The following is a 13,669-nucleotide window of genomic DNA, read 5'->3' as shown; positions in this document are numbered from 1 at the left end:
CTTTCTCCTTTTTTTATATCTTGTGTTTTCGAAGAGATTGAGCAGTGCTCATGACCATCGTGCAAGGCAGCCTGGGAGTTGGAATACTCCCTCACCTCCACAAGTTGTGGTTAAGCTGAAGCTTCAAGTCATTAAACAGAACACATACAGCCCATAAAGAAGAGCCTCACTAGCTGCTCTCAGACAACATCAGTATAGGATTGCTAAGTGTCTCAGACCCACAAGTACACACCGTCCAAAACTCTCAGGACAGAGACTGGGAGATGCCTAACCAGGTGACTAGAGTGTCTCCCAACAGGCCTTGGCTCTCAAGAACCTCCTCTGGTTATTCTAACACTCCTCATTCCCCAGAAATGATCAGGGCAATAGTTATATTGGGCCTTACTGCCTTTATCCATGGGCTTCCTTTTGGGGATCAAAGGGTTTTGTCCCTTCCTCCCCTCATCAAGAGGGAGCACCCTGACTATCCAGAGCACAGCCGGATCTAGTATGAGCATCCACTTGCAGTCTAGACAGCAGCCTAAGAGAGGGGCTAATGCTAGGCTTCAGCAGACGCAGCAGCATGTTTGTCATGACTCTTCTGCCCACAGTGATGCCTTTGATCTCAATCCCAGCAAACCACAGTCATCGACAAAGGTAGAATGGGCTTCAGCTCCTGAAAAGCCCTAATGGAAATTCCCTTCACTCTCCTTTCTCTCCACAGTCCCTTTCTGGTGCTTCTGATTTAGCTGTACTCTTTAGCCCTAAATCCATCGGTAAAGCCAGCATTAGAGCAGCGACCAAGTCAGCATGAGTCATGTGGCATCCTGCTTTGGATATCCGGGGCACAGCTGACCAGTTGGGAAAGTACACAGTCCTTTACTTAGCCAGGCACCTTAATCATGGATTCCAGGCTCAGCAGTCCTTGTTTGATTTTCCCTGAGAACATGCTGAACTGTGATCTGGTACTCAGAGAGGAACAATGATTTCTAAATGGGCAGGTGGTTACAACGGGCTGTTGGGATGAACAACAGCAAATGTACTCAGGCTCTCTGTGGTACAGAAAGGAATGTGCAGGGCTGCAATGTGGCTGGCATCACACTGCAGGTCTTTGCAAACAAGCCCTAGCCACTGGGCAGCACTGTTCTTGTTGTTGTTGGTGGTAGTGGTGATGGTGGTGGTGGTGGTGTGTGTTTCCTGCAGGAAGGACAGAGTAACTGGTTTAAAACAGGTTTGCTTGGTTCACAGGCCTTAGATGAAGGCAAGTGCTCCCAAGAATTGTGGCCAACTCCATGGCAATCATGGCTTTTTAGAAGTATCTAACATCCTTTTACAAAATAAAGAAAATCGTAAGAAAGAGGAAGAAGAGAAGGAGGAGGAGGAGGAGGAGGGGGAGAGGAAGGGGAAGGGGAAGGGGAAGGGGAAGGGGAAGAAGAAGAAGAAGAAGAAGAAGAAGAAGAAGAAGAAGAAGAAGAAGAAGAAGAAGAAGAAGAAGAAGAAGAAGGAGGGAGGCTTATTCGAGTTCATGGAGTCTAACTTGAACTTAGGACCTTTGGCTCCCAAATATAAACATATGCCTGGAGCCCAAGGATCAGCAGGTAAATATAGCTTGTAGGCTGAGAACTAAGTTCATGGCTATAAGTATTAGATAACTTTGTCCATGCTCTCATTTATTTATTTATTTATTTATTTATTTATTTATTTTCTTTATTAGTACATGTTAATTATACCTAGTAATGGCTTCCTTTGTGGTGTTTTTATACACACCCCCCCACACACATATGTATATATAAATTTTTAATTATATTCATCTCCATTACTTTCTTACCCCCCACCTGCAAATCATTGGGTCCTCATGTTCTTCTTTAATAGTGCCTCTTTTATTTTTTGTGAACCCCATCACACCAGATTCCACTGATGAGAGGGAACATGGTTACTTTCCTTTTTGAGTCTGTTTTATTTCCTGTAACATGACAATCTCCTTTTTCTATCTGTTTTCCTTCAAATGACATGACTTCACTCTTCTTTGGGGGGAAGCAATATCCAGGTGCTTATGGCAATCTGGAGCCAGAATATCAACAACTGAATCTGTAGAGTGTTCACTAACCTATTAGCTTCTGATGAAGAAGTTAAGTTCTCTGGGGATCCAAATGGCAGGGAAATGCACATATTCAAATCTCTTCCCTCCTTCACACATTCAAGATCCCCTGCCTCTTAAGCCTCAGTCTAGGAGAAACTAGAGGCATTCTCCTTTTCTCTTTTAGGCCACAGTTTCTTCTCCCTGAGAGAAGGAGGAGCAGAGCGGGAAGAAGAGGAAAGAAGGGGGGAAAGAGAGGAATTTGCTTGGTGATCAAAATATTTGCTGAAGACAGTAGTGGAAGGAGGAGTGCTGGCAGCTGGCTGCACAGAGGAAAGAAGGCTATGGAGTCCACTGGCATTCTCAGGGCAGGCATGCCACAGAGTGGGGCACAGGGAATCTGGAGAGACTGCACTTGACAGGTGCCTGGCTCCAGCCCTACAAGCCAGAGCAATCATATGCTCCGCTCTGCTTGGCTCTCCACAGTGACAAGTTGAGAGCCAGCTGCTCTCTGAGCTTGGCTCCGCAATCCACAGCTTTCTCTGCCCCATTTAACTGAGGCATTCCCAGCAGGGAACAAGCTTGGGTAGTAGCTAAAGCCTTCATGGTCAGAATAAGAGCTTGTGGAGGGGGAAACTATACTGCTAACATAGAGAGAGGCTTTGGACAGAAAAGGAGGCAGAGAAGAGAGCCTTGCCATCTTGGTTGTTGGCAAAAAGAAACAGGCCCAGCATTTGGGAACCCTGTCTTCTTATTTAGCATGGGATGCATCATCTGCCAACCCCCAAGTCAACACCACCTCTTTCCAAACCATCAGGAAATTGGTCTGCAGGATTCCTTGTCAGGACACTTTCTGATTGGTTGCTTCACAGAGGTTGCCCATTAGACATCCTGCATATCAGATATTTCCATCATCATTCATGACAGCAGCAAGATTACTGTTGGGAAGTAGCAACAAAATAATGTTACTGTTGTGGGGGGGGGTCACCCAGCATGAGGAAGGTTGAGAACTGCTGATCTACAGTCAATGTCACTTAAACTCCAACCATGGTCTCTTGACCAAAAGTGTTTGTTTATGAGCAGGTGCCCAAAGACTAGGTTGAGCATTTCTTGTCTTCACTACAGCAGAACATGGGCTCCAGAGGAGGAGTATGGAAGACAACAGCTATCAATGGCTCAAGAATCTACATACTTGCAACTTCTGACTCTCACTCCCTAAACATGCCACACTCCCATCTGTTAAATGAGACACATTGAATGAACTCTTGATTTCTTCCAGGTCAGCCATTAGAAATTCTCTCTCAGTCTCTCTATGTCTCTGTCTCTCTCTCTGTCTCTCTCTCTCTCTCTGTCTCTCTCTCTCTCCCTCCCTCCCTCCCTTCCCCTCCCTTCCCCTCCCTTCCCCTCCCTTCCCCTCCCTTCCCCTCCCTTCCCCTCCCTTCCCCTCCCTTCCCCTCCCTTCCCCTCCCTTCCCCTCCCTTCCCCATCCCATCATTACTGTATATTTTTGCCTCAAAAAAAATCACAAAGACAGTGACAATGACTGGCTGAGGAAGCTGTAGGGAATTCTATGCACACACCGTGTTCTAGTGCTCCAGCTCTCAACGTGTGGGCTGCTACCCTGACACAGTATAAGAGACTGTCTGTATTAAAGGGTGGCAGGTTTCAGAAGCTGAGACCCACAGCACCAGTATCTTCCCCTGCATTATCTTCAGCACACCGTGCTTATCACTTCAGATCATTGGCTTACTTCAAAACTTAAAAAGTCTGTTGTGACTTCTTTTAAAACTGCATCTACCAGCTTCAGGTCTTCCCAACTTCCAATGACTATCAGCTGCTGCTCAAGGCAACAAGACTCTGTGTATGTTTTCTGTCCAGCAGCCCGGCCAGCCCAGATATCAATTCTTTCTCTTCCTTTTTGACACTCTGCATCCCGCTAGAATGGGTTCCAAATCCCTGTTCCCCTAACACTTTCACCTCTCGCTTACTCATGCTTTCTCCTTTCTATCCTGTTTCCCAGGCAGCTCTGCAGTCTTCATTCGGGTCCACATCTGTACAGGCTCTGTCATGAATACTTTGACTATCCCAAAGTCTCCTATTAAACAAGTTCACGAATTACTTCTTTTTCTTGAAGCTTTATTTGATTGTATAGATATATTCATGGGTCTGGGAGTATGTCTATGTACCACATGTGTGCAGGAGTCCACAAAGACCAGAAGAGGGTGTTAGATTCCCTGGGACTGTAGTTGCAGATGGTTGTGAACCACCCTATATGGGGCGCTGGGAACTGAACCCAGGTTCTCTGAAACAGAAGCAAGTGCTCTTCAGTAACGTCACATCTAGCCCTGCATTACTGATTTCTAGTTTGGCCTTCCATCTTGCTCTTTCTGTTTGAAACTAAAGTGGCTAAAATGCACTGACCATGGTCAAACCAAAGTTCACACTATTTGAGATAAACGTCTCCTGACAATCTTTGGGTATGCAGGTACTTTCTATAAAACTCTCCTTGCTCAGAGCATCTGTCTCTGGACAAAACCCAGGTATGCACAAGTGGCAGAATGCTTATAGAAAGGTCTTCCTGAGATCTTGGAAGTTTCCAGAATGGCTTTTGTGGTATTTCTTGGCTCAGCCAGAATCAGGAAGTACAGGATCTCTCACAAGGAAACTAGCTCTTGCATAATTTCCAACAACCTCCCACCCCCTCAACTCCACCCTGAAGCCTTCCTTGAACCACACATTCCCACCCTTTCCCCAAACATGGGTTTCTGCAGAGTCAAAACTTTTGATAGTTCAGATAAGGTTCACATGAGCTGCTGAACTCTGGAGACTGGAAGTGGACCTAGGCTTTTGCTCCTTGTTCATCCCCAGTAATGAGTACAGCGGGCTGGCTGTGTCAAGATAGTTCAGGGGACAGTGACAATCGACATGATCGAATGCATCAGCCAACAAACAATGACATTCAGGGGCATGGAATAACTACTTAGGAAACCTTAAATGATTCTGACCAAGTCTCTCCATGATAACACAAGGCAGACAATTATGTCAGGGTTGTTTTTTTTTGGGGGGGGGGTGTTTTTTTTTTTAATTTGTTTCTCTTTTTGTTAAAAAATAAAAGATGAATTGTTTGTCTTCATTTTGCTCACTTGCTTTCTACAATGATGTCCTCAAAGGTAGGAATGACAAAATTACTACTGCTTTGGAAGCCAGTGAACTCCGAACTATATAAGGAAGTAATATAAAGGAATGCCATGTGCGTGGGGGAGGAGTGACCATTTCACCTGGGTGCTTCTTACAACATTCTTTCAAGGGCCTCCTTCAGAAGACAGACTTCATTTCCTTGTAGTTGCTTTCAGTCATCAGAACTTTGGGACGGATTTGAAAACAGTTATTTTTTCTCATGAACTAGAGGAAGTAGGGGAAGCAATTAGATCTTGTGATTTTTAAGGCTGCACTGAGGATAAGGTAAGAAAATATCATAAATTTTATTTCATGCTTTCTTGCCAATTGACAGAAATGTGCAGTCCATATGAATTCATATAACAAGGGTGGAATGCTGGAAAAACCAATAAAGATTTTGTGGTCTGACCTATAATAAATGTAGTTTGATTTAGAGTCTGTTTTTCACAACATGGCAAAATGAATCATAAAATAATGGGCCCTGAAACTCCTGCATTTTTAACAATAGCCTGGGGACAGTTTACGGTGTAATGAATTGTAATTAACCCCCCTTCAAAATCTTTTATGAGTATTCTGCCAATTAGCTCCGCATGCTTACTAATGACTCATGGCCAGTGCGTGTCTTTACAGAACCCGGTTTCACAGTGTGCATCTCTCTGTTAACTCAGCACAAGTGTGCAGCCGGGTAAGGATGACACAAGAAGATCGGCACACCTTCAACAGCATCCCCACCTTTCTAACCCAATAGGCTCAGCCATCACCCTTCCAGCCCACGGTAACCACAGTGGCTTGTGGTGTCAGAATACTTTGGTTTCTGATGGATTGCAAGGAATGCTTCCCTCCCCACGGACACATCTGCTGTTACTTAGCACTAGTGCTACTAATTGTGGAGCCATCTTTGTTTTCTTTACTTCGCACTCTGGTTAGCATTATTTTATCTTTGTGGTTCATGGATTTCAGCCATTGACAACATAAGTCCACTCTAGAGAGAGTACAGCAACCAAAAAGGCTGTCTCCTTACATTGATTTGCATTGGATTTGGCAGGACCAATTGCATGCTTCCTTTCCTACTGGTTCTGACCTTGCTATGTCAAGAGTTGAGTTTTTCTTTGAAGAGTGTAGAGCTTCCTCTGGCTTGTGAGCTGAGCTGAGAGAACTACAGCAGGGACCTGAGAACTGCTTACAGCTCATCTTTGAGAAAGTTTACTGCAGACCACGTTACACTCTCTGCTTTAGAGGCCAAGCCATGAAATTTTAAAGAGAAGTTAGGAAACCCAACTAACAGTGGCAAAGGAGCTACATTGGCATTTCAAGAACATCAAAATGAATGTTAAGGAAGTGCTCTGATATCATAACAACATGGAGGACAACTTTTTGAAGCATCACACTATCATGCCATGCCCTGAAGAATCTAAACTGCACAGGGATTATCTTGCCATGAAGCCTTATGGAGACTTCCCCAGTGACGGTTGTGCTTATGAGAGAAAACTCTTGCTGAGTGGAAAGGGTCATAGGGGAAAGTGTCCTGAGCACGCACTCAACAGCTCAATGAGTCATGGATATTGCTTGGACAGGAAGGTTAGTGTCCCTCTCTCAAGAGGGTCAGGGGACCGAGAAAGAAGGAAGACCCCACTGCACTGCTTGAAAACGTGAGAATCCTAGGTTTTATTCTGGCAGAAAGTATCTTCTTCGGTTAAGAGGTGGGGTGTTCTTTCCAGTTTCTACTTGTCTTCTTAGCCCACTTTCCTCACTCAAATAGAAAGAAACAAAAAATGGGAACGTACTTTTTCCTTGCCAAGAACAACTAACTAAAAGTGACTTGGACTCTAGGTGGCATAACTTTTAACAAGCCTCCATCATACCGAGAAGTGTGCTAGGGCTTAGGCAGCCCCTGCCTTGGCTCTGGTCCTGAGCTGATTTCAAACAGAGGCTTCAAAGCTAGTGAGAATCAAGGTCTGCCATGAGCTTCCTCATGTCTGAAGATGCTGCCCATGAAGAGATTTCACAGCATCTACAGGGCCTCTTTTCCCTACCGGCTGGTCCATGGCTGTTCTTGCCTAGTATATGCCTGGTAGCATCTTCCATTTATGGGTCAGGATTGGTATTCTTCACCTGCCAACTGATGAATGGTGAGTCAGCTTGGGTTATGTCTGTGGAAAATTTTAATTATGAAATCTATAGACAGTTATAAGCCAATGCTGAACAGTGTGGGGCTTTGAAAGTAGGCAAAATCAGCTAAAGAAGCAAGATACAATAAAAAGCTGGAGAGGAGAGATATTAAGACAGAGACGTTTCCACCTATTTAGTTTCAAATAAACATCTACTGGACTTTCTGCCTTTAAAGAAGTTAATAGAATCCTATTCTCTGACTTAAGGCAGGTTGGGTTTTGCTTTGTTTTGTTTTTAACATGCTCCATAGCTCACTAATAAGAATGGGAAAGAAGCTGAGGCTGGACACTCTTGGTCTGAGCCCAACTCTACCCAGAGACAGCCCTGAGGTTTCTGATAATCTATAACTAATGTCTTGAATCAAGCAAGTATTGTGTCTAACACTCCTTAACCATATGGCTTTGGGAACTAATCCATATAAACAGAGCTTACAAGAAGAAAATACTGGATAATAGCTTTCCCTTTTTAGTGTGGCCTGATGGATAACAGTTTTACTCTCCCATTTCAGAACTGTGTGATTTTTTACCCTATAGAAATTAATTCATTGAGCAAACAACCTTTCTGGTCATTGAAAGGCACTCCTCATACAATAATGTCCTGAGTCTTTCAAATGTACAGATCCCTCTATCACCCATATACTCAACCAACAAATACTTACAAAATCTTAAGATGATTCAAACTGTTAAACCTATTAGCATCCTTGTTATTCCTGTCATACACTTTTAAAAAATGATAGGTCTGCATACTCCTTGTTTCAAACCAACATTTTCAAGTAGCTGACCAAACTTGTGAATTCATCTTGTGGCTTACAAATGGAGTAAATATCATTACCATTCCAAACTTGGATTATGCTTTACATATGTCTGATTAATGCCATGGCAGGACACAGGGAATTAAGTTCTGTTCATTATGTGTTTTTAGTTTATCATGAAAGAGCACTTCTGTAGAAAACAGTGGTTGCCATCACTTGCCTCATTGAGAGCATCTACTTCCCATGAGTCTTCCTTCCTTGATACTCAGATACCAACCCAGCTTGGCCCCTAATGCAAGGGTGTTTGTTTTGTTTTGTTTGTTTGTTTTTTTGAGACAGGGTTTCTCTGTATTGCCCTGGCTGTTCTGGAACTCACTTTGTAGACCAGGCTGGCCTTGAACTCAGAAATCTGCCTGCCTCTGCCTCCTGAGTGCTGGGATTAAAGGTGTGCACCACCACACCCGGCCCTTAATGCAAGTTTTATAAAACAAATTGAATTAGAATCTACATTGCTAGGATTATGTAGCTTAAATGTATCATCAATTATTTCCCATAGAACCAGAGTTGAGAACTATCCAGTTTCTATTTAAATGGTTCCCTCTGGTTTAGATTAACACATAGTTTCCTACTACTGTGGAATTTAAGAGAATTCACATCTCAGGTTTAATTGCTGGCATCTGAACTGCTTATGACAGAGTTTCTTATCTTGATATTCAGACAAATAGGAAAGGCTGAGACTTCCTTCTACTTCGATCCTCTAGGTTGGTCTCATTCCATTCTGTTTGCTCTGTAACTTGCCTGGGGCAAGGTGAGGGAGACAAGGGGTGGGGGTGGCAGACAGGCGGCACACTTCCAGTGACTGCTTTTCTAGTAGCCACTTCAGGGAACTTAGGAGAGCTCTGTTGGACAGTGAAGAAAAGCTATAATGAAAGAAAATCAATAGCCTGTTGCTATGGGAACAGAAAGAAAGAGTAGATCAATCTCAAAACACACTATGCATTATTGTAAAGAACTCTGTGAAACCTTTAAAAATAAGTACATCTCCTTCCAATGTGAAATGAAAGATGAATCTCAGGAGTGAGGCTGAGTCAGGGACCTTTTACTGAGCATGAAGAAAATCATTGTTTGAATATATTTTTTGCTTGTTTTTGGCTAATAATGGAAAATATATACTAAATGTATAATGTTATGCATGCATGGTATATGTATATATATATATATATATATATGTATATGTATATATAAGTGTGTATAAACACATGCATTATATTTAGTTTATGCAGTTAAAGCATATTCCTTTATATTATGGCCTTCTATTTCATGTGAAAGCACACTATATAACCACAACACATAAATAACAAATTAACATATAATCATAAACCATTTTTTACAAGCCAGATTGGTTTAATATTAGTATATATACATTTTAACTCAAAGGGTATAGACCTTGACCCTGCCTTCCAGGAGCTTAAAGCAAAAAAAAAAAAAAAAAAAAAAAAAAAAACCTGCTCAATGCCTTAGATTTGCCAACTGGAGGGAATCTTAAAACGAGTTCTCTGAAGGTCAACCAGGTAGTCCCATCATTTACAGGTCAAGAGGGGTGTAATTAGAGGAAAGAGATAAGGCTGGGTGTGTAATTTGAGTAGAGATGAGAGAGTAGATATGAAATTCCTACCAAGGTAATGATCACGCTGGACTGAATTTTACCATTCAACTCGAATATCCTAAGGTCTTCTATTTAACGTGTTTTATTTAGCATACCCAATATCACACATGAGTTAGCCTGAGACAAGTGTCCGAATCTGACTCAGGTCCTAGACAATATGTGTTTTCTATTTAGGAAGAAAGATAAGGGCGTCCCACTCTAAATCATCAAAAGCTTCCCAGCTAAAATCTCCTGGGGGATCATGCTTCCTGGTTTTAGCGATGAAAATTAAAGACACAGTAAATAATCTAAATGAAAACTTAAAAGTGCAGAAAATAAGGACAATATGATCTACATTGTTACTTGATCTGGTGAGATCAAGACCTTTAAAAAGGAAGGAAGGACAATTAGAGAAGGAAAAGCTGAACTCAGAAAGGAAGTAGGCTCTACACCAAAGGCTGCAGCATCTATCCTCACCCAGTAGAAGGGAATGAAAGCTTTCCTGTGCAAACTGCCTCCTGGGTATGTGTCCCAGCAGGGGCCACAGCACCTTGCCAGTGTTCTTGACTTCATAGTTTTCAATGGAGATGAGAGAGTGAATATGAGATTCCTGCCACACTAGTAACTATGCTAGAGTGAATTTCTCCAGTCTTCCTGTAGCTTTTACTCAGTGTGCTTCTCCTGAGCACCTTCCCCTTCCTCTGGCGTTTAATTTATTTATTTATTTATTTATTTATTTATTATATGTAAATACACTGTAGCTGTCTTTAGACACACTCCAGAATAGGGCATCAGATTTCAGATTTCATTAGAGATGGTTGTGAGCCACCATGTGGTTGCTGGGATTTGAACTCGGGACCTTTGGAAGAGCAGTCAGTGCTCTTAACCACTGAGCCATCTCTCCAGCCCCTCCTCTGGCGTTCTTTAAGCAGCATCCTGGATGATCTGGAAGCACACTCTCCAGTTTCAGTCCCAATGGTAACCCTGATTTTACCTCCATGGTGAAGACTAATTCAGGAGAAGTGAATGCAGAGCACAAATTGGGATTTGTTCTCAAGGGTTTGCTATAACCTTTTATTCCCATACAGCTTCATATTCTGAGGTTAACACAGAATCTGCCAAATTATGGAAGCAATATGTTTGAGAAAGGCATCGACTCTGGGGAGAGAAGGCTATGAGAAAAATGAAGAAATGTAGACACAATTAAACTTCACCCAACAGCCACACTACATTTAACCTTGCCAATAATATGACCCAATAAACCAATTTTATTATTTATGGATAGTACTTCCACTATCTGCCATAAAAGGGTCATATTATTTGGATCTACATAAAGCTCTTATTGTCCCAATTTATAAGCGTGATTTCTTCTTATTAAAATGATTAAATCAGCAGTTATAATAGAGGCAACTCTTTAAAATACTGATGATGGCAAAATATCAAAATATACATGGAAGAAATTGCTTCTAAGGAAGGCACTGGTGGAGCTGGTAAGATGAAATGAAAGAGGAGTGTGCCCATGTGCCTGTAAGAAAAAGATGGAAAAGAATTTGGTCCTTCATTTTTGTTTGTCTATAGTTGAGAGATAAATGAGTATTACTAACAAAACAACAAGGAGTGATGGGGGGAATGGATGTGTGGTGGCCTACCTAACTTTCCAGCAATGCCTAATTCTGAGCAAGGTTCAATATTGTTACAGTTATTGTTACATTGCTGCTGGTACTTGGCTAGACTAGAGCAAACTAGGACAAGCCTTACAGAACAATATGCCTGCATTTGCTTCTGGTTCCCAGGAAACTGTAGTGCAGAAGCCCAGGTAAGACATAAGATGATGTAAGGTAGAAGGGAAAACATAAAATGGAGGACAGGAAAGAAAATTGCAAGAAGTTCAGGCTTTAGAGGCTCTGGAAGGCTCTAAGAGAAGACATGGGTTGGAGTCACATGTCTTCTGGAGTCCCAAAAGAAACAGAGTAAAGTACCAGGCTCAGGAGACACACATCCAAACCTACTCTCTACCATTAGTACTGAGGAAACATGAGTAAACACAGGTGCAATCAAAGAAACCCCACAGCCTTTGCCTTTGGGAAGGGAACAATTTATTAGCCAGTCATTAACAAATGCAAGGTGTCAGAGAGACCTGACAAAAAGGAGTGCCTCATATTTAGGTTAAGTCCCCCGAAAATCTGCACAATTTGCCACTTCTGATTTTTACAATGGCATTAGTGCGTTGGCTAGAATTCCAACAGATGGTGTCTCTGAATAATATTATGAAAATAAGACAACATTTTTACAAAACTGCAGGCATTGCAACTAGAAGGCAGAAAAATAAGTGTTATTGGAAACATGAATGGACAGAAGGAGGCTGAAGAGTAACAGAGTAAAAATAAATAAAACATTGAGGTTAGAAAAACTGGAGCAGTATGTTGACTTTTTAAAATTAAGGTAATTAAAACTGATATGAGCGAAACCTTAGGAGAGAAAGGAAGACACGTTGTTCTGAAGTCTGAGTGGGGGGTAAGAGTTAGGGTAGCGAGACATCTCAGGTTCCTCAGAACTTTGCTAGGGTTAGCACTGAGAAACGCCTGTCAATTAGATACAAACTAGACCCAATGCCCTCAGAGGAGTGTGAGATAAAACAAAACCACAACAAAAAGACTGTCCATCCACCAGTAACCTAAGCATGTTTCTCAACAGGAGCACTGGCAGAACTGAAGTCTAAGAAATGGCGAAAAAAAGTATTAAAGTCTCATTCAGCTTGTAAAGCCATGTGTGATAGCCCCGAAGTCCTCGCACCGAGGAGTCAGGGCAAAAGGATAATGACTTCAAAGCCAGCCAGGGCAACTCTTGTCTCAAAATGGCTTTTGGTTCAGGTTGTTGGCTTGGGATGAGGTTACCCAATGAGGAGAAAGGTGGGGAGACAAAATGTTTTAAAATTTATTCTTTGAGAATTTCATACATGTAGTCGATGTATTTCCTTCATATTCACACCTCCACAAGTGACTTCTTTTAAATTCTCCTAGATTCTCTTCTCCATCACTCCTCAAAAATTCATATCCTCTCTCTCTCTCTCTCTCTCTCTCTCTCTCTCTCTCTCTCTCTCTCTCACACACACACACACACACACACACACACACACACACACACATCACACACACACACCACATTGATTCAATTAACGCTGACTATGTGTATTGAGGTACGGGACCATCCACTGGTGCTCTGGAGTTCCGACCAGGACCCACATCCTTAAACAAGCCTGGCTCTCTGTCTCCAGCAGTCATCAGTTGCCAATAGCTCCTCAGCCAGGGGAGTGCATTGTGCCCCCCCATCAAATCTGGGATGTTAACTAGCTTGATGTTGTGCAGCTTCCTTGCAGGTAACCACAGCTACTAAGAATAAATGGGTACATTGGTCCTGCCCTGTCCTGTCCTGATTAGCCCTGCTGGTTCAGCCAAGTTTTCCTCAATCTCTAGCCCTTATAACTCTCCATCCCATCTTCCATGATGCTCCCTAAACCATGAGGGGAGAAAGTGTGATATAGATGTCCCATCTGTGACTATGCATTCTACACAGAGTTAGGCTCTGCATTTTGACCATTTGGGAGTCTTGATGTTAACTTTTGTCCACAGCACAAAGAAGCTTCCTTGATGAGGACTGGGAGCTGTGCTAATCTATGGTTATAGAGATGTATATCTAGAAGGTCATTTGATACCACGTTCATTTAGCAAACTAACAGTAGTAGGTTCACTGGTCGAGCTGTGAGCTCCCTAGCTACATATTCTTGGCAAGATTTATAATAACATGTTTCCTATAGTATTCAATTCAGGTCTTAAATTCAATCTAAAAGCAGTTGGTTGCCTCTGTAACATTA

At 42.4% G+C, this 13,669-nt stretch overlaps 1 annotated feature.

Annotated features, from left to right (window-relative positions):
• Positions 3,767-8,282: an enhancer, noted in NCBI's record as "mBmp2-h-ER". NCBI's record gives its function as "enhancer in limb buds, phalanges" and the evidence as "EXISTENCE:transgenic organism evidence [ECO:0001131][PMID:19327734]".

Source organism: Mus musculus, chromosome 2, assembly GCF_000001635.26.
Source record: "Mus musculus strain C57BL/6J chromosome 2, GRCm38.p6 C57BL/6J".
NCBI classification, from domain to species: Eukaryota; Metazoa; Chordata; class Mammalia; order Rodentia; family Muridae; genus Mus; species Mus musculus.
This window is presented reverse-complemented; position numbering and strand designations above follow the sequence as displayed.